This window comes from Lycorma delicatula, chromosome 1, assembly GCF_047948215.1.
Source record: "Lycorma delicatula isolate Av1 chromosome 1, ASM4794821v1, whole genome shotgun sequence".
NCBI lineage: Eukaryota > Metazoa > Arthropoda > Insecta > Hemiptera > Fulgoridae > Lycorma > Lycorma delicatula.
Window position 1 is genome coordinate 387,013,738 of NC_134455.1, and position 20,198 is coordinate 387,033,935.

Consider the following 20,198-nt stretch of genomic DNA (forward strand, 5'->3'; position numbering starts at 1 on the left):
GTTCATCCATCAGCTGCAATATATCGTCTGAAACCCAAGGTTTTCTACCAGTTCTCTTTATTCCACCTAAGTTCGCTTCTGCTGATTTAAGAATTTCCTTTTTAACATTCTCCCATTCTTCTTCTACATTTTCTACCTTATCTTTTTTACTCAGACCTCTTGCGATGTCCTCCTCAAAAATCTTCTTTACTTCCTCTTCCTCAAGCTTCTCTAAATTCCACCGATTCATCTGACACCTTTTCTTCAGGTTTTTAAACCCCAATCTACATTTCATTATCACCAAATTATGGTCGCTATCAATGTCTGCTCCAGGGTAAGTTTTGCAGTTGATTTCTAAATCTTTGCTTAACCATGATATAATCTATCTGATACCTTGCAGTATTGCCTGGCTTTTTCCAAGTGTATATTCTTCTATTATGATTTTGAATTGGTTGTTGGCAATTACTAAATTATACTTCGTGCAAAACTCTATAAGTCGGTCCCCTCTTTCATTCCTTTTGCCCAGCCCGTATTCACCCACTATATTTCCTTCCTTGCCTTTTCCAATGCCTGCATTCCAATCTCCAACTATTATTAAATTTTCATCTCCTTTTACGTGTTTAATTGCTTCATCAATCTCTTCGTATACACACTCTACCTCATCATCATCATGGGCGCTTGTAGGCATATAGAAGTTAACAATCGTTGTCATTTAGTTTAATATTTTCTAAGTAACATTTGAATTGTTTATTTAAAGAAACATCAATGTTGGAATTTAGATGCCAAATCAGATGTAATAATTGCAAGTTTTGTCTTGATTTTTTCTTTTTCTTTTATGTAATCATTGATACAGCTGTGGAAACTGTCTAAAAGTAGTAAGCCTTTGAAATATGAGAACTTCATGTCTGCTTCACACTGCTTGTTATCAGTACTTCATCAGACCGACACTTTTTTTTCATCTTTTATTAATTCTGCTGGAAGACTTTCTTTCCTATTTACAAACAGCATAAGGGAGTAACCACCTATTCTGATAGCTAGCCATCACTTTGCATCTTCATTTTTGTGCTGTAATTGCTCATGTTTGAGTATTTGATGCTCCTTTAGAGCTGAGAGTTGAATTCCTTGTCAAAAAGTGCTGGCAATTCATCAACATTACAAAAGCAGCTCATGTTTCTGTTACTTTTTTATAATAAAATGTAGAAAGTTAATTACTTTGTGTAATTTTTTGGAAATCTTTTCATTGCAATAATGTAGTTTCATGAACTATGTTATTATTATTTTTGAGAACTATATTATTATTTATAGAATTATTGTAGTATTATTATATTTTTATTTATATTATAAATTATTTATAGTATTATAAACAATATTATAAAATACTTGCTGATTTAAAATGTTTGTCTATTGTTAATAAAGAACAAATTTATTTCTAACCCTTATTATGGTAGTTGATTAGCAGTGTTATTAAATAATGCACGCTTAATTGATTTTTTTTTATACAAAAGTATTATACATATGTTTTCCATAGATCTCTGAATTTGTTTTATGAAACATCATGTATTACGTTACTACCAATCTTTTTTCTGTAATTTCTTTTTTAAACCTTTATTGTTTTTAAACAATACCAACACTTGTGTGACTATATCTTTTATTAAAAATTACTTTTAGTGTTAGCGTTGTACAGTATAAATTATAAAATGTAGAACTAATATTATAAGCGATGAGCATCTTTTAACAACATAAGATTCTTCATTAATAATTCTATTATAGAATAATACAATTTAAGCGTATAATTTCCAATTTGGCTCTTTAAAAAACTATTGAATTATCATTACTTATCAGTCAGTTCAGCTGTATTTTTATCTGATATAGATTTGAATTTTTAAAATTATTCTTTTAATGGTTATTTAGGATATAAGTTTAACTCTTATAAAATCTCAATTTCCTAGAATTAAAAGTCAAGGAATTACTGTGATCGTGTAGGAGGTACAGTTGCGTCAATCATTATTAACTAATCACAAGACAGTAATATCTGTTACGGAAGTGGACTGTATAGATGTGACACAATAAGCTAGGTTTAGTCATTAGAGTGAAAGTCTTTGGTCATTTTAAATCAAAGAAAACAAAATAAAGTCATAAAAGTGATATAGCAGATTTTTTAATACTATATATTAAAAATACAACAAAAGTACTGAAGATCTCTTCATCATCCTCATGGTAGTTTTCATCACAAAACATGCACCTATGGTAATTGTACAATTAGAAACTCAAAACACCAAAAGCCTCTGTCTATTCCTCTAACTAAACCATAACTTTCTAAATTCACACTTTAATGTGTGATTCCTCATGTTCACCAAGCATCTTACTAGCTAGCTTCCTATGATTTCTATTTGAAAATTTCCTGTATTTCGCAATTTGAAAATGCCATATAAAGAAAGGGTTGGAATTTTATAGCCAAGAGGATATTATGAAAAGTGTAACATCACTGCTAGATGCCATTCTGAATCAAGACCTCCAGAAACATTCCGAGCAATGAGAAAAGTGCTGGAGTATAAATCTGGGGTCAAAGGATCTTACTTTTAATACGATATGATTTTTCAAACTTTTAGTCAGAGCTAAAACTTTGAGATACTTTTATTGTAATTCTTGAAGATGGAATACTTTTTAACAGATCTTAGAGAACCAATTTCTCTAAGGGCACAACCACAATGCATTCCAAGTTTTCCTACTGTGATCTTATAAAATAAATTAGTACTACAGTTGCAATCTTTTGTGATTTTTTGAGTAAAGGGCTAAATTTTGTCAGCTTTTCTCAATGAGAGTACGTCTCCTTATGTAGAGCTTTGTGCCAGTCAGTCATCAGTTTTTATTATATATAAATAAGGACCTTTGGCTGCAATATAAATATACATATTAGTTTTCTCCAATATCTACTTCATGTTTCTGTATAGCTACTAAAAAAACATTTATACATTCCTACACATTTAAGTTTAGGAATCTGCTATTTTTGATATAGTGCAACAAAGTGTATTTGTAACAAATAACATTATTCACTTGCACTTCTCAAGAACCTTATTATGCTACTGTTTCTATTTTTAATAATTTATTTAACCATCTAAAAACTATTTTGATCAATTTTCTTATTTTGAAATTACTCAGGTTATTCTAAATTATTTTCTATACAATAACAGACTTAATTTAAAAAAAAAAAAAAATTAACTAAATCCTTTCAAAACTGTTGTTTTATACTGATTTAATTTATTTTACTCTCATCGAGTATTTGCATCAGTGGTATTTTCCTAATCAGTAATAATTGTAAAAAACCTTTATTCTACCCATTACTTAAGGTGGAGTGTGTGGGGGTGGTTTATTTGTTTGCATATTTGTTTTTGCCTCTGTAATCCAAAAAGGCTATATCTATTTTAATGGAATAAGACTTGATAACAAATTATTTTTGTTAATTGTGTAACACTTGTTTGTGTTGATACGAAGAAAACAAACTGTAATTACTAGATGATATTTTCTTTCAGCTAATAAACCAAAATTGTTTGGAAAAATTGAGTGGAAATCAAATAAAAATACTAAAAAGGTGGATTTATAAAAGTAGGTATGTGTGTATGTATGTATATATATATATGTGTGTGTGTGTGTGTGTGTGTGTGTGTGTGTGTGTGTGTGTGTAGGTTAAATCATCATCATAAATCAATTGTTTAAAAACTGATTTTTGAAATCAAAGGTTCTGATGTTCAAATCCGAGTAAGATACAGATAGGTGTGTACAGATAGGTGTGTATCCGATAGATACAGATAGGTGTAGGGATGTGGCCATCTTTAACCTCACTGGTAGGTGCGCTCGTCTGGGTGTGGAGAGGGGAGACAGGCGACTAGTGGTGAGGACAAGCAAATGCACGCTGGTCGCCGTATAAGTGTCACCTAACTGCGCGGATTATGATTATGACGAGTATCTTGCGGCCCTGGAACACAGCGTGAGAAGGGATGTGGGGGGGGGAATTGTGCTTCTGGGCGATTTCAACGCGGTCACTGTAGAGGCTGGAGGAGACAGGACCAGTGCACGTGGCTACAGGTTGCTGGCTGTGACTAATACTCTGGCTTTGGCCTGTCTGAATGAGGGTCAGGAGCCGACCTTTATCGGGAGGGGCCAATAGTCTGTTATCGATGTAATCTTCGTGTCTGAGAGTATAGTGAGGAAGGTGGTTGACTGGTGGGTCTTGTCGTCGGACTTTGCCAGCGACCGTAGTGGGATCAGTTTCTGCATCGAGTGGGGGCTAGTGCGTCAGGAAGGCGCATTGTCGGTGTGGAGACTGACAGAAGTACAGGCACAACAGACTGGCGGCCTGTGCGGCCCGATTAGAAAGAGACCCTCTGGCAGGGCTGGAATAACTCATGGTGGTCATTAAAGAAGGATCCAACAGGATGGCACCCACCGGTTGCCCACGAAGGAAGAGAGTCTACTGGTGAACCAACAGAATAATGGAATTGAGCAAGCAAGACATGAGCGCCGGTGAAGTTTCCAGAGAGCTATGAGAAGACACGGAGCAGATAATCCCCAGCTGGTAGGAGAATTGACGGCTACCAGAAAAAGGCTCATTGCAGAGATCAAGGGTTAGAAGAGAGAGGCGTGGAGGAAGCTGTGTTCTGAGATCAACAGAGACCCTTGCGGGCAGGCGTACCAGATTGTAATGGAGATGTTTGGTAGACGCCTGCCCGTACTCATGGAAGATCAGACGAGGGCGACTGTACGAAAGATTTTCCTTATCCAACACCACCATGGGAGAGGCTGGAGCCGGAGCAGCTACGGCGATTCACTGTGGGGGAACTCCTGTTAGCGGCCAAGGCATTAAATGTCAAGAAGGGTCAGAGACCAGATGGCGTTCCAGGACCGATTGTGAAACGACTGGTAGAGAGTCATCCCTGGCCAGTCCTGGACTACATGTGATCGTATAGCGGGGCCAATACCCTGTGTGTTGGAAGGAGGCCAGATTGGTGCTCCTTTCGAAGCCGAAAACGCAAGAGGGAATACCAGGAGGATACCGCCCATTGTGCCTGCTTAACACAATGGGGAAGGTTTTGAGCGCCTCCTGGAGGGTCGACTTCAGGCCGAGCTGGGGGACACAGTTGGCCTCTCACGTAACTAGTACGGGTTCCGGCGTGGGAGGTCCACCATAGACGCCGTAGAGAGGGTGGTCACCTGGGCAAAGGAGAAGGCTGCGGGCACCCGGAGCCGGAGGCGCATACCGGTGGTGATGCTGTTAGACATCCGGAACGCCTTCAACAGCGTTCCTTGGTCGGCTGTTACAAAAGAGTTGGAGCGGAGGGGGATTAGTAAATACCTGAGAGCGTTAGTGAACGAATACATTGACAACAGGAAGGTCACAGCAAAGGCTGAGGATAGTGTAGGCTACGATTTTTACATGCATGGGGGGTGCCACAGAGCTCTGTATTGGAGCCTCTCCGATGGAATGTGGTATTCGACGGGGTGTTACGACTGGAGTACCCCGGTGGCACAGAGGTCATGGCCTATGCGGATGACCTGGCGCTCTTGGTCTCCGGTGTCAACGAAAGAGATGTGGAGGAGACAGGTAATGACGCTATAGAGCAAGTGAGTCGATGGCTGAACACCAGAGGACTGCAGCTGGCTCCGGAGAAGACCTCCATTCTGGTAATGACTGGCCGGAGAAGTCTGCGGGAGATCACCCTCATTGTGAACGGCGTGAAGGCCGGACAGGTTGGGTGGCCAAGTACCTCGGAGTGTGGATAGACAGCAAGAGGGACTTCGGCGAATACGTTCGTCAGGCTGCACAGAAGGCAGATAAGGCGGCTGCTGCGTTGGCTAAAATAATACCTAGGGTAGGAACTTGTAGGACATCAACCAGGAGGCTTGTCGGTGACCGCTTCGATCGTGCTGTACGCGGCACCCGCTTGGAGTGAGGCTATACAGATCAAGAGGAATGCAAATCTACTTGCGGCGGTGCAACAGAGAGCAACACTACTCGTGATGGGGGCGTACAGGACGGTCTCGGGGGAAGCGGTCCGAGTACTGGCGGGCCTTCCACCAGTAGGGCTCCTGGTTGAGGACAGAGTAATAGAAGGAGAGGGGTCCCTGGCCAGTCTCAGGGGCAATTGATGGATGACTGGCAGGTTCTTTAGGACATCTCGAGTAAAGGAAGATGGATCTGAAGATTGATAAAAAGAGTAGAGCCGTGACACAAACGAAAAGGGTAGATCGTGGGAAGCTGGGCTATTATCTTATGCAGCTCTTCACGGGCCACGGTGACTTTGTAACGTATCCCTCCAGGTTTTGACTACGAGAGGACCCCGGGTATCTCTACTGAGGACAACCCGGAGCACACCTTCTTTCTTTGAGGATGGTGGCAGCATTAGTAGTGGAAATTGTAAAGGCTGTTGTTGTTGGATCTCATATTTTATGGGTCTTCCTTGATTAGTGTGTAATGAATATTTTATTATTGCTGTTATTTGTCTGGGTTACTAATGTGTAACCTAACCTTGGTTTATTGCGTCTCGATGAAGATGGGATTACGACTAACGTATTGTTTTGTAATTATAAATCATGTATTATAATGTAAATTGCAATTATGTATGTGCCTTGTATAAACTAGTAAGTATTATGTTTAGTTGTAAATCTTGATGTAATGTAAGGTATATTCTGGGCTTAGTCAGCCTTGTTTTAATGCGCTTGTATTTTATTATTACTGTCACGTCTCTCGGGTTACTAATGTATCTATATCCCTGGTCTATGCGTCTCGAGGGAAATGACATTATGGCTGACGTTGTCTCGTAGTTAAAACCATGTATTATTGTGTTAATTGTAATTATAAAACATGTATTATGGTGTAAATTGCTGACGTGTATCTACCTTGTACTAGCCAGTATGCATTCTGTTTAGTTGTAAGTTTTGATGTAATGTAAATTGAATTCTGGGTTTATTTGGCCTTGGTTTAATTTATTTGTATTTTATTATTACTGTAATGTGTCTCGAGTTACTAGTGTATCCGTATCCGGGGTCTATACGTGTCAAGAGAGCTAACCTTATGTCCGCATTCAAGCGTGTGAGGGGGGCGGAACTCCACGATGATGGCATGGAGGATCCTCGAGGCGTGTGCGAGAGGACGCGGGTGGCGAAGGACGTGTGCAGCGCTCGTCTGGAGCTAGTAGGCTAAAGCCGGGGAGGGTAGCTCTCCTGCGGAGGGGCACAAAGGCTATCCAGAAGAGGAGGTCGTTGTATTCCTATGATGCAGGAGGGATCCCAATAGGAAAACCTCTAGAGGAGGTTAGACAGGGAGGACAGAGACTGTTGCCACGACATTCCGAGGCGACTGAGTGTTGCTTAACTGCGGGGACCGTTTGCTTTGGGGGTGTTTAAAAAAAAGAAAAAAAACGTGATTTTAAAATAATTAACTCAACGTCAAATAAAGGGCAGGCAGAGAAGGTTTCATAATCATCAAGAAGATAGAGCAGAGAGTAGATTATGTCAAAAAGCTTAGCGATACGATCATTGTAATCAGGATAAAATCAAAACCTAAACTGGCAACGATTGTTAACGTCAGTATGCCTACAAGCGCCCATGATGACGATGAGGTAGAATGTATATACGAAGAAACTGATGAAGCGATAAAACATATAAAAGGGGGATGAAAATTTAATAATCGTTATAAATTGGAATGCAAACATCGGAAAAGGCAAGGAAGGAAATATTGTGGGTGAATACCGGCTGGGTAAAAGAAATGAAAGAGGGGACTTATTTATTGAGTTTTGCACAAAGTATAAGTTAGTAATTATAACCAACGTAAAATTTAAAAATCATAAAACAGAAGAATATACACACATGGAAAAAGCCAGTCGATACCAAGGTATCAGATAGATTATATCATGGTTAAGCGAAGATTTAGAAATCAACTTGTCGACTGCAAAGCATATCCATTAGCAGATACTGATAGTGACCGTAATTTAGTGATCGTGAAATGTAGATTGGGGGTTTAAAAATCTGAAGAATATGTGTCAGATGAATCAGCAGTTGGACAAAAAAAGGCTGTTGGACAAGGATGTTCCCTATCCACGTTACCTTTAAATCTTTATATGGAACTAACAGTTAATGATGTTAAAGAACAGTTTAGATCTGGAATAACAGTGGAAAATGAGAACATAACAATGAATGGCATGGATGAAGTCCTACGCAAGAACTACCGCATGAAAATAAACAAAAACAAAACAAAAGTAATGAAATTTAGTAGAAATAAAGTAGATGGACCACTGAATATAAAAATAGGCTGAGAAAAGACTACGGAGGTAGAAGAATTTTGTTATTTGGAAAGTAGAATTACTAAAAATGGACGAAGCAAGAGCGATATAAAATGCCGAATAGCACAGGCGAAACGAGCTTTCAGTCAAAAAATATAATTTGCTTACACAAAAAATTAATTTAAACATCAGGAAAACATTTGCGAAAGTATTTGTTCGGAGCACAGCTTTATATGGAAGTGAAACACGGACAGTCGAAGTACCTGAGAAGAAAAAATTAGAAGGCTTTTCCAAATGAAGAGCTGTTGCGGCAAATCGATGAAGAAAGAGGTATTTGAAAAAATGTAACTAAAAGAAGAGACAGACTACATATTAAGGCACAAAGAGATCGACCACATTTTAAGGCATCTTGAAATAGTCTCTTTGATATTGGAGGGACAGGTAGATGGGAAAAATTGTGTAGACAGGCGACGTTTGGAATATGTAAAACAAATTGTTAGGGATCTAAGAGGTAGGTGGTAGGGGGTATACCGAAACGAAACGACTGGTACTAGATAGGGAATCTTGTTGAGCTGCATCAAACCGATTAAATGTTTGAAGGCAAAAAATATATAATAGTTTAAGTATTTAGCTAGTAAATATAATTTTCCCAAAATAGTATATAATTTAATTTTCAAGAGTGAGTATTTTTACAAAATGCATCGGGTTGTTTTTACAAATCGTCAAATTAATCTTAAGCCGATTAAAAATGATGCAATGTTAAGGAAATACACTTCCTTTCAAATATTTAAATAATATTTTAATCTGTATTTTCTTTTCCCGTCTAGCGCTGTAGCAGAGCTATAACTTTAGAAGGGGGAAAGTAATGTAATCGGTCCAATTTGTGAATATGCGGTTTTCATCGGATCTTTCCGTTTTGAAACCGAAAGAATGACTGGAAATTTTCCACATGCTTGTGTGTTCGTTGTTGCACATTAAATCATCTTATATCTCCAGAACTACTCGACCGATTTTGACCAAACTTGGTCAGATTACTTCTGTATATGGGGTATTGATACCGTTAAACTTTCAACTTGAAAGGTCAAGGAAATGAGGCTATAGAGCAAGGTCACCCTCAGTATCTCGAGATTTCCCCTAATTAAGATCTTATTTTTCTTAGGCGCAATTGTTAACGATAAAAATATTATAATATTTGCAAAAAAAATATTTTACTCCTACCCCAAAAAATGCTCTAAATAAACTAGCGGCTAAGCGGGTGTACTGTGTCATTAGTACCGCTTCTCACAACCAGAAGCGCTAGTGTATTATTGACGTACAGCTGCTGTAATCGACTGCTATGTAGTGACATCACAGATGACCGGTAGAGTTAAATAAATGAATAATATTTAGAGTATTTAAAGTGGTCGCTAGTACCGCCACTCCTGCGCAAATGACATACGGTATGTGTGCACACTTCAAATTGAATTAAATAAATGATATATATTTTAAATTAAGTTGTGCATCAGAAAAGAGCTACGTGACGGGAACGTCCTACAACTATGTTGTCAGTTTTTTCTTGATTCTTATTTTAATGAAAAAAGGATTTATATTATTGAATATCAACTGAAATCCAAGAACACAGAAATTTCACAAATTATGATAAATGAAACATTGAAAGTGTTATTAAAGAAAATTAACAGAAAAAAATGTTCTGTCTTAGGACAAAGAAAGACTTCTTAACTAAATGTTTTGTAAATTACAGAAAAAGTATACCAGAAAAACTATTGCCATCGCTATTGAAAAGTTTTGGTATGCGCAAAATGTTAGGACAATAACCTTGAAAAAAAACTCGAAGAAAAATTTCAGTTCAATAATTGCTTTTAAACATACGTATAAGTTACTGTATAACTTGTGGGTTTACAACCAGGTAAAAACATTTAATTTAGCATTCATTACACCAAACTTATTTTTACTGGGTTCTTTTTCTTACCTTAAACCCATTTAATTATGGATTTATTAAAATAATAATATTGAATCGTTTAAATGTATGTAAATCCATACACGTGTACTGTATGTATAAAATATTAACATGTTGCAGGAAATGTAATTATAGATATGGACCGTTGGGAAATATCCTGGGTAGCAAACTTTGCTGATAAATATAAAATCTACAAGGACCATTTTCTCGGTTTGGCTTCTGATTTAAATTACACGGATGATGATGATAAAGAAGATAAGGTAATATTATTACCTTAAGTTAATTACTATTTGTAGTAATTAGATAGTTTTAATTTTTATCGTATCTTGCTTTATTTAATTTTCATAATTTAGTCGTATTTTAACTTGTGCGTAAATTTAATAAACGCATATGATTTTTCAGGCGAGTAGAGGATTTGATTCTGTATCGGCAAAAACCATATCAAAAACAATAAATGCTGCAAAAACTAATTTTACAGCAAAGTGGGGATTTAATGGTACACCTTTGTGCTTTCAGTACATACCAGGCAGAAGAACTAAAACTCCTTGTTTTGCAGTTGTTCAAATGGAAAATAATAAGTAATTGGCGAACAAAATTTTGTTCTATCTTAAGCAAAAATAGTGAAGATACATTAAATTTTAATTATTTAAAATATTAATATAAGTATTAATATTATTTTAAAGTATAAATTTTAATTATATTATTCATTGCGTTGTAATAATTTTATTTTTAGTCGACATTTATTATTTTTATGTGGCCATCGCCGCTTGTGAGTGACCAATTTTACCCCTTGACCTCTAAGTTTCAGGGTCGCCTGATCTCTGCCCCCCCGCCACCCACAAGAGAGCAAGGCAGTCAAACACCAGGTGTTCATTTGACTGGACCTCCCCGCAGACCCATCAGCTCATCAGCTGCCAGGCGGAAGCGAAAAAGATATCGGTTCAAATTACCATGGTTGGTGAGCACCTGGGCACCCGTTGCCCTTAAAAACGAACTCCGGGCATACCATCCCCCCAGTTCCCGTATAAACTTGTACAGGATCTTCCCTTTGTCGTGGTGTCCCATTCCGGCTGCGTGCTTCCATCGCGAGGTCCTGCAGTCTCTTCGCAGGCGGGAGACGGGCGACTGAACGAAATTTAGATCCGGTGCATTGTGATCACCGTTCCGTTTCGGTATTGGCCCGGCTCGAAACCGCATCCCAAATACCTCGGCATTCCTGCCTCTTCGCTATTTCCACATGGCCGCTCGCTCGAACTTTCACCACTAGTTCGATCGGTGCTCTATAAGGTGGATGGTTTTCATATCGTTAAAAATGAGGATTTGACGGGCAGAGTAAGATGCTAGCAGCCGGTCTCATTTATCTCAAAGCGATGGCTCACCGCAATCAACAAGTATGCTTGCGACAGGGCTTTATCTAAAGTCACTTGTAGGAAGACGAAGAAAAGCGTTTGCATCTTAAGCACGATATGACGCGTTGAAGAGTAGGCGATGCAACCGTAATCCAAACGGAAGCGAACTAAACTGAAGAATAATAAAAACGCAACATATATGATCGGTCGACTCCCCATTTGGTGTTGCTAAGAACTCGTAGCATATCTAAAAATGTTAAACATCTCGTTTTTAACTTTTTTATATGTTTAACCCACGTGAAACGACTAAAAAAAGCAAACCTAAATGCCAGGAGGGATAGCAGTTGGCTCTTTATCGAGGACTTTTGGGTCTCGCAGGCGAGAAAAGACTAAACGTTTTGTTTTCGCAGGTGGAACACGAAGCCAATGACCCTGGACTGTCGATGGCTATTTTAAACAAGGTAATGCATTTCCTTGAGACACTCCACTCTCCAAAGTGACGCTACTCGATACAATCTCGAACACGAACACGGAGTGTTCGGTCATTTAAGAAACCCCTGATAAAGGTAAACATATTACCCACGACTCCGCATTCTTTAAGGGTAAAAAGAATACCACGTCGGCAGGCTTATTATATACCGACCTGATGTCAAAGAAAATAGCGACGAGTTGCTGGCGGAGCAGAAAAGCATTTTGGATAGCTGCTTCCAGCGATACCAGATGGTCAATGGAAGATAGTCCTTGGCGGAAACCACACTGTTCTGGAGATATAAGGGCATCCATAGTACATAGGATACTTGCAAACACGTGCCCTATGCACTTTTTAGTATTCGACGCATTTACCGCTGGATTCAATAAATACTTTGTTACTGTGTTAAATCATATTTTATTACGCATAATTCATATAGATTTAGATGCACTGATATATTTATATTTATCATCACCGTCGCCGCTGCCGCCGTCGTCGTTGTTGTCATTATTATTATATTAGTTAAACTGTTTTAACTTGCATTTATTAAAAACTGAAATAACCTTTTAGTATATTTTAGTTTAACATCTTTTTTAGGTAATGAATTACATCTTTGAACTAATCAGTAACGCATTTAAAAACACAAGAAAGTACTTAACAATAGCGTTTTATAAGTAAAATAATATATTATAATAGCTGTTGAACTCGACTTGGATTATCATATTTGTATAGTTTACATAAGAAAGAAGAAAGGAGTTACGTAGATTGTTTATTATAAGAAAGGAGGATATGAAACCGAACAGTTTTTATAAATACCATGTAACCTTGCGGTTCACCATTCTCTCCATCCCACTAACAAATTGCTCGTCAAGGAGATGGAGCGTTAGCCTGAGGAGCATGATTTGTCTTTACCAGGATTAAGTACCGGTACGACAATGGCTTCCGACCAGATGGGTGGGAAGACTTGCGCGAAAAACAACACATTATAAATACGCAATAGGTGATGTAGTGCCGAATCGGGAAGGTTTGAGAGCATACGAGACGAATGTTGTCAGGTCCGTGGGAGGTGTCACGTGAGTTTTTAAATGCATGCGATAACTCGTTGAATGTAAAGGGAGCATTTATTTCGCCGACCGAATCTCCAGTTCTTAACGGTACTATTTCCATCTGTATCTTATATCTCTGAAATTCTTACTGTACGATGCAGTTAGGAATACCGAAGAAAACAATTTACCAGGTTAGTTTCGACCGCAGTAGATGACGTAAGAAGTTGTTCTTCATGAATAAGCCCGAAGATAGATTGTTTTTGAGATCCTCAAACTGCACGAAGCTTCTTCCACACAGTAGACGTGAGATGATGTCTGCGTAATTCTTCCATGACTCTATCCTAGCGTCTGAATACACACGACATACCGCTCTAGCCTTACGATACAAATTCAGATATTCATTTGTAGGTCTGCGGTTAAATTTACGCAGTGCCTGCTTTCGTTTCCTAATCGAATTTTGGCAATCGTCATTCCATCAGGGAATGAGGGACGTCTTGGATTTCCTGATGTTTGTGGAATGTATCTATTAGCAGTCTCGAATACCAAGGAGGTAAAAGAGGGAAGTTGATGTAGGGCGTCAGCACTACAAGGTGTCATGGTGGTAACCGTTCCAATTTGTTCTTTCAACTCCGTGGTCTTTTGTTCACCATGCGGTCGGCACCAAAAGCAATAATAAATGGTTTATGATCGCTCCGTAAAAGTCAGTACAAGCAGATCAATTAACACAAGTGATTAAACTCGGTGAGCATAATGACAGATCGATGTTGGACAAAGTACCTGTCGATGACGACATAAACGTACAAGATCCATCGTTCAGCAGACAGAAGTTCAACTCCTGTCTTAGTTTGTTCATGATATTTCCTCGAGGGAAACAGATTATTGAACCCCGTGAAATATAGTGGGTGTTAAAGTTCCCTACTGTTAATGACGAAGATGGATTTTGGAAAAGGAGATTTTAGGTAGATTTCATAAGAAAGCTACCTATTTTAATGGGTACCATGATTCGAGTTCCAGAAAATGTTGACATATCTTTGCGTTTCACATCCCTCAGGCCCCAATACCAGCCTCAGTTCTTAAGGTTATATATGCATTTATATATTATACATATATATTTCACTTTCTTGTGGACACGATAACTGCCGTAATTTTACGCCAATCACTTTCAAATTGAAACGTAAAATATAACGACCCAAAATCTTGGTCGAATTCGTTAATGGACAAAATCGGACCACAGGGGTGGAAATGAGGGGCTTTTTCGAAAAAACAAAATATCTCTGTAACTTTCTTATTAAATAAAATATCGAATTCGTAAAGTTCCTATCATTTTTTGGATAAGGGCCTAAAACTTATCTAAGTAAAGTTTTTTGATATCACTAACCGTTGGCTCAGGGTGTGGAAAAAATGGGGTTTTGAAGATAAAAAAATCATACCTTTCTTAATGGACAAAGTATCAAATCAGTTTAATGTGGTTGTTTTTTCTCTAAACATTACCTAAAACTTTTGTCTGAAACAATTTTTGATATGACCAATCCTTATGGCAAGGAATGACCAAAATTTTTTTGGAATTGTAAAATGGGGCATGTATGCTAAACATGTGAAAGTTTCTTCAAATGCAACCGCTGCTGTATTTAGTAAATTTGAAGTTCTTTTTAACTTTAAGGAGGAAATCTTTTTTATCCCCTACTTAGCACTGGTGAAATCTACCTCTGCCTTTCGATGTGCCGAAAGGGTTTTTTTGTATATCTAGTGAGTGCATCAAACTTGATGTTCGGTGAGAGATATAGATTGCAGACATGCAATATGAAAGGGACATTGATTTTTATGGCAGCAGCAGGGATGTTTGTAGGATCCTTGTAGCTGATATCTTGTCCTGATAATTTTCATAAATGACAATATATATATCTAGAATTACAGATATATATATATGTGTGTGTGTGTGTGTGTGTGTGTGTGTGTGTGTGTGTGTGTGTGTGTGTGTGTGTGTGTGTGTGTGTGTGTGTGTGTGTGTGTGTATGTGTGTATATATATATATATATATATAAAATTAATTGTATATGATTTGGTTTTTCTTTTTAGAATTTTTAATTTTATAACCTTCAATGCCCTGGAGTCGAGTGGTTCCTCAACCATAACCTCCAGTATATGAGATGATGGTGGGAGAGATTTTGTAAAATGGTAAGTCACAGACAACAAGAGGGTTTGTTTGTGTGGGATCCCTTAACGTAGCTTGTTGGATGGCTTATCACCAGCTGTATTTACTGCTACCTGTAAAGTCAAAACTTTTGGGAGAGGATCTTTCAAAGGTATTCCACTAATGTTGGTTTTGCTGGCTGCAACTTCTGACTTTTTGTTCATTTTAGTTAGCTCCAAGATAATGGCTGTGAGTGAAGCAACTTGATCAGGTAACATCTGAACAATCTTTATGAACTTACTGCAGCATCTGCATAGTAGATTACCTGCATTTTCAGGGACTTGTCCTTGACGTAGCAGCAGCAAATGAGATATCTGGTTGTTCTTACATTTTTTGTTAATATACTCATAATAATAAATGTTTATCTATTCTTATTTTTTTATAGTTTACAACAGTCGGTTTACAACCGCTTAGATGTCTTTTATCCTAAAATGTATTTGAAAATAAATCAAGATAATGCAGTAAATAAGGAACTCATATCAGATTACAGTCAAGAGTGTATTCGTGTTGCAAGGATGGATAAAACATGTATTCCATTCATTACATATAAGTATTTAGACAATAAAAGCTTCTTAAAAAAAGTAAGTATTGCTGCAAATATTTTTAATGTTGTATTGTATTGTATTATTTTTTACCCTTGCTGATATTTAATGATGAATTGTAAACAGAGTTTAAATGATATTTTGAACTTAAGTTGATGAGAATATATCTCCAAAATATCAGAGATCCTTCATTCATTTGAAGGAAGATTTCTTATCAAGTTCTATGCCATTAAAGGAGATGTTTCCAATAGCAGAAAAGAAATAAATGTAATTTTAATTGTTTTACATTTTTCAAAGTTTTACTGTTTGTAATTTTATATTAAAATTTATTTGTTTAATATTTTTAAATTATGGTGTTTGGTGGTTTGCTAGGAAAATGTGCTCCAAAATCCTTCTGTAGGCAAGGTGCAGTTCTTTTTCATAGGTATTGTTGTAATAATGCCTAATTAAGAACTAAGCACCACTCACAACATAATCAACTTTTAAAAATCACATAATATAAATTTAATGTTCACACAAATTTTACTATTTATTCCCTTCATTCATTTAGTCTTTTAAATTATTATCCTTCCTTATCAACTTCTACCATGTCAACCTAATTAATTAGCTTGTACAACTTTCTTGTGTTCCCAGGGGTTAATTATGTCCTTATTCTACTCATTATTTCTTAATGTTATTTTTATTTAAGTTATTTAATATTTTTTACTCAGAATAATGAGTCCCAACATATAGTTACATATTTATTATATACTATATATATTATGCATTATATTATTTATTTTATATATTCATACATATCATCCTTACACATTCTCTGAAATAATACCTTATGGTGGTTTCAGAGGCAAAACAGAAAAAGAAAGGTCTGGAGAACATGCAAGCTGGTAGCATCTCCTCCTTTAGAAACCATGCAGCCTGAAAATATTTCTTGAACCAACACTATGGATGCTCTGATAGTCTAGACTGTTGCTCCATCCTGATGGAACCACACCATATTCAAATCGATCCTACAATGAACCAGTTCAGGAGCAAGAAAATCTTGTAACATTGTTATGTACTGGTCAGAATTGGCTGTCAAAAAGTGCCCTTCTCTTCAAAGAAATAGGGCCTATGATTCCAAAACTTGCCAGACAGTTACTGTTGGGGAAAGTTACAAAAATAAAATTACAAATAGCTTGTTTTTGCCAAAAGAATATTGGACTTTATTTTGAACAGAGTGAAAAACAGAATTATATAACCGTGTTCATAAAAACAAAAAAAAATGAAGAAAAACACTATTACATATTATCATTTTGTTAAGACAAATGCCTTACACAACATCTCCTTGTGCGATATTTATATACAACAATCCTTGAGTAAAGTATAGGTAAACTTATTACATTAAATATTTCTTTTACATAAACACAGTGTGTAATAACAATACAGAGTATAATAATTGTATCTTATTGTTTAACAGAGGATTACCTTAATACTTGGTAGACGATTACTGTTTTCTGTTAATGAAAAACAAATATCTTGACACTCACCGGCACAGGATGCAATCTGGATTATAACGACAAAGAGTTCAATGGACGAAAAACACCAATATGTTGATATTCAGTCGCACAAAACATAATCTCACAATCGTGGACCTTATATACGTCTACATAAGTTCCTTGAAGTTAATATTTTATAATGCAGTTATAGAGAAGAAAAAGCACAAACACAATGTTTAAAGGATCCTTAACACACAATAAAAAGATTCCTTGTTGCAGAACATGTGCAATCCACTTGTCAACCGCACAAAGTGTGAAGCTTGACCAAACAATGCCAGAGTTGCAAGACGCACCAGCACCAATGATCACTCGAATGATGGTCGGAGACCGTGATCAGAGAGAGACGATGGTCGGAGAGACGACACACAAGAAGAGAAGAGAGTGACCACAACGAGAGACTGCCGAAGCAGAAGTGATGTGAAAGAAGTGACCTGACTCTAGTGGTGAGGCGGCTTATATAGGGTATGTGGAGCCGAGTGAACTGTAAGGAGCAGAGTGCATCCGAAAGGAGCTATGTGAACCGTGAAGAGCCGCTAAATCGTCAGGTGCCGAGTGCATCCGAAAGGAGCCGATGAATTGTAACATGTTTACGTTTAGTTCTTTTTTTTTTTATTTATTTCTTTTTTTTTAAACATTATACACATGAAATAATACAGAATTAAATCTTAATAAATAATCAATACAAAAGTCAAATAAAAATCAACTGAGCATATATTCATATGTATGTTAAATGGAATGCATTAATTTCGGTGTATGAAAAAATTGTTTATTTATAATTAAAATATTTATTACATTGAAATACTGTTAAATTTTAGATGAAAATAAGTCAAATACCAAACCAGTTGAATTAACTTAAAAACTGCTTTACACAATGGCGTAAATAGTTACTAAGGATTATGAAGAGTATATATATAAAGCTACTTAGGATTTTTATTAAACCGTAACAGAAAGTTTTTTTTATTCACAGTGCCTGATAAATGAAATTATGCTTTGTAACTCATCATCAGGACCATTTCATCTGCAAATAGAATTTGCACAAAATGTCACCCGATTTGCTTTGTCATACTTAAATAGATTTTGTGCCATCATTATATTGATGAAAGTTGAAATCCTTGTGAAGAATTCTTCTGACACTACTGTGGGATAAACAAAGAGTGCAGCATGCTTTTTGGTTGAAAGCTGAGGACTTCTCATTATTGTCTGGCTGACTCTTTCAATGTTTGGAGAACTCATATAGTGCACGGCTGGTTTGATATTTTGTTGTAAAAATATTAATTCAGAAATCTTATTATCCACAACTTCATTGTATTGCGAATAAGATTGTACCAATCATATCACCGTACCGATGATATGAAGTTTTAAATTGCTAATGGAATAATTTCTGTGTAATTACGACCAAATTACTATTTTAAAATTCATTTCCAATATGAATGAGCGGTATACAGCAGTCCACTGCTTCATTAATATTACAATGATGTCTGGTATGGAAGTTCACGACCAATTCAATTTCTACCTACATGTCATAATTACCAACTTATTTTGCTTTAAAAATCGTTAAGTTTCTGTGACTCACTTTTATTTTAATGTTCTTTATTTTTACTTTAAGAATCATTGCTTTAACCTTAATTGAAACATGGAAATCTAATGTCGGCTTGATATTTTTGGGTTGGCATTAGATCTCTCTGTTAATTGGTGAAACCAGACTGAATGAGTCATAGTAAAGAACTTCATAGATTACTTGGAAAAAGAAAGGATTGCTGAGAGGGTCTAGAGTGCCGCTTGGGCTATGTGTTTCTGTTTTTGTTGTATTACGTTTTTGCTGTTGTTTTGTATTCATGTTTTTTTTTTGTTCTTTTGTTATTGCGTGTTGAATTTAACTCTTTATCTTTTGGTTAGGTAGTAGATTTCAGTTCCTTATTATTGTTATTCAGTCTTTTTTGTTACATAGTTTAGATGTGTTTTGTTTTCTTGAGATTTCTTAATGTTAGTAGTATACTGATGGGAATGTCACATATGGCATTCGCATCAGTGGCATCCTGACTGAGGCTGGGAGATGCCTTTGCCGAGGTTTTGAAGATGATCAAGCCCATAAGGGCTAGGTACGGAGAGGATGGCATGCTGATTGAAACTGCCACATGGAGGTTGTCTTCCCGTATGGGGTCAGGATGTGCCAACATTTCTCAGCAATTTGTTGAACTGTAAGTCGCTGGTCATCTTGCATAAGTGAATCAATATGAGAATCTAATACTGAGGTCAACGCTGTTAACAGATCTCCAGGGCGGTGTTAGTCACTCGTGCTTTTGCAGCTACTTTAAACTTTTCCACCCATGTGTAAAAACTCATATGGTTCTTACAACTGACTGCCGTATTGTTTTTTCATTCGAGAGAATATCTGACAATTGTACACTTTTCGAAAGTAAAAATCGGATCATAGAACACTGTTCTTCAAAAGTACTCCCTTTGAGTGGACATGCCATTGTAAGTACGACTTTAGAGGTTATATTTACGTAAATATCAATAGAATAACTGACTAACACTCTTCACAAGGTTGCCGACTAACAGTTACAAAAGTTTCAGTTACCTGCATTAAGCGTTTCCTTCACTAAAAATGTTTGTTTAATTATTGAATAATCCTCATACATTTCACCTGACATTGGCAGTTTATTGATTCCTTCCTTTCAAATAACAGGATTGTTCCAACTGTGCAAAATAGGTATTTGTTCCTGCAATCACCACGTTTGAATAAAATCTCCTTCCTGGCCGCCATTTTTTCATGTTGGGGAACAAGTAGTAGTCTGAAGAAGCCAAATCTGGAGAATAGGGGGTGAATGGAATGAAGTTAAACCTTAACTCT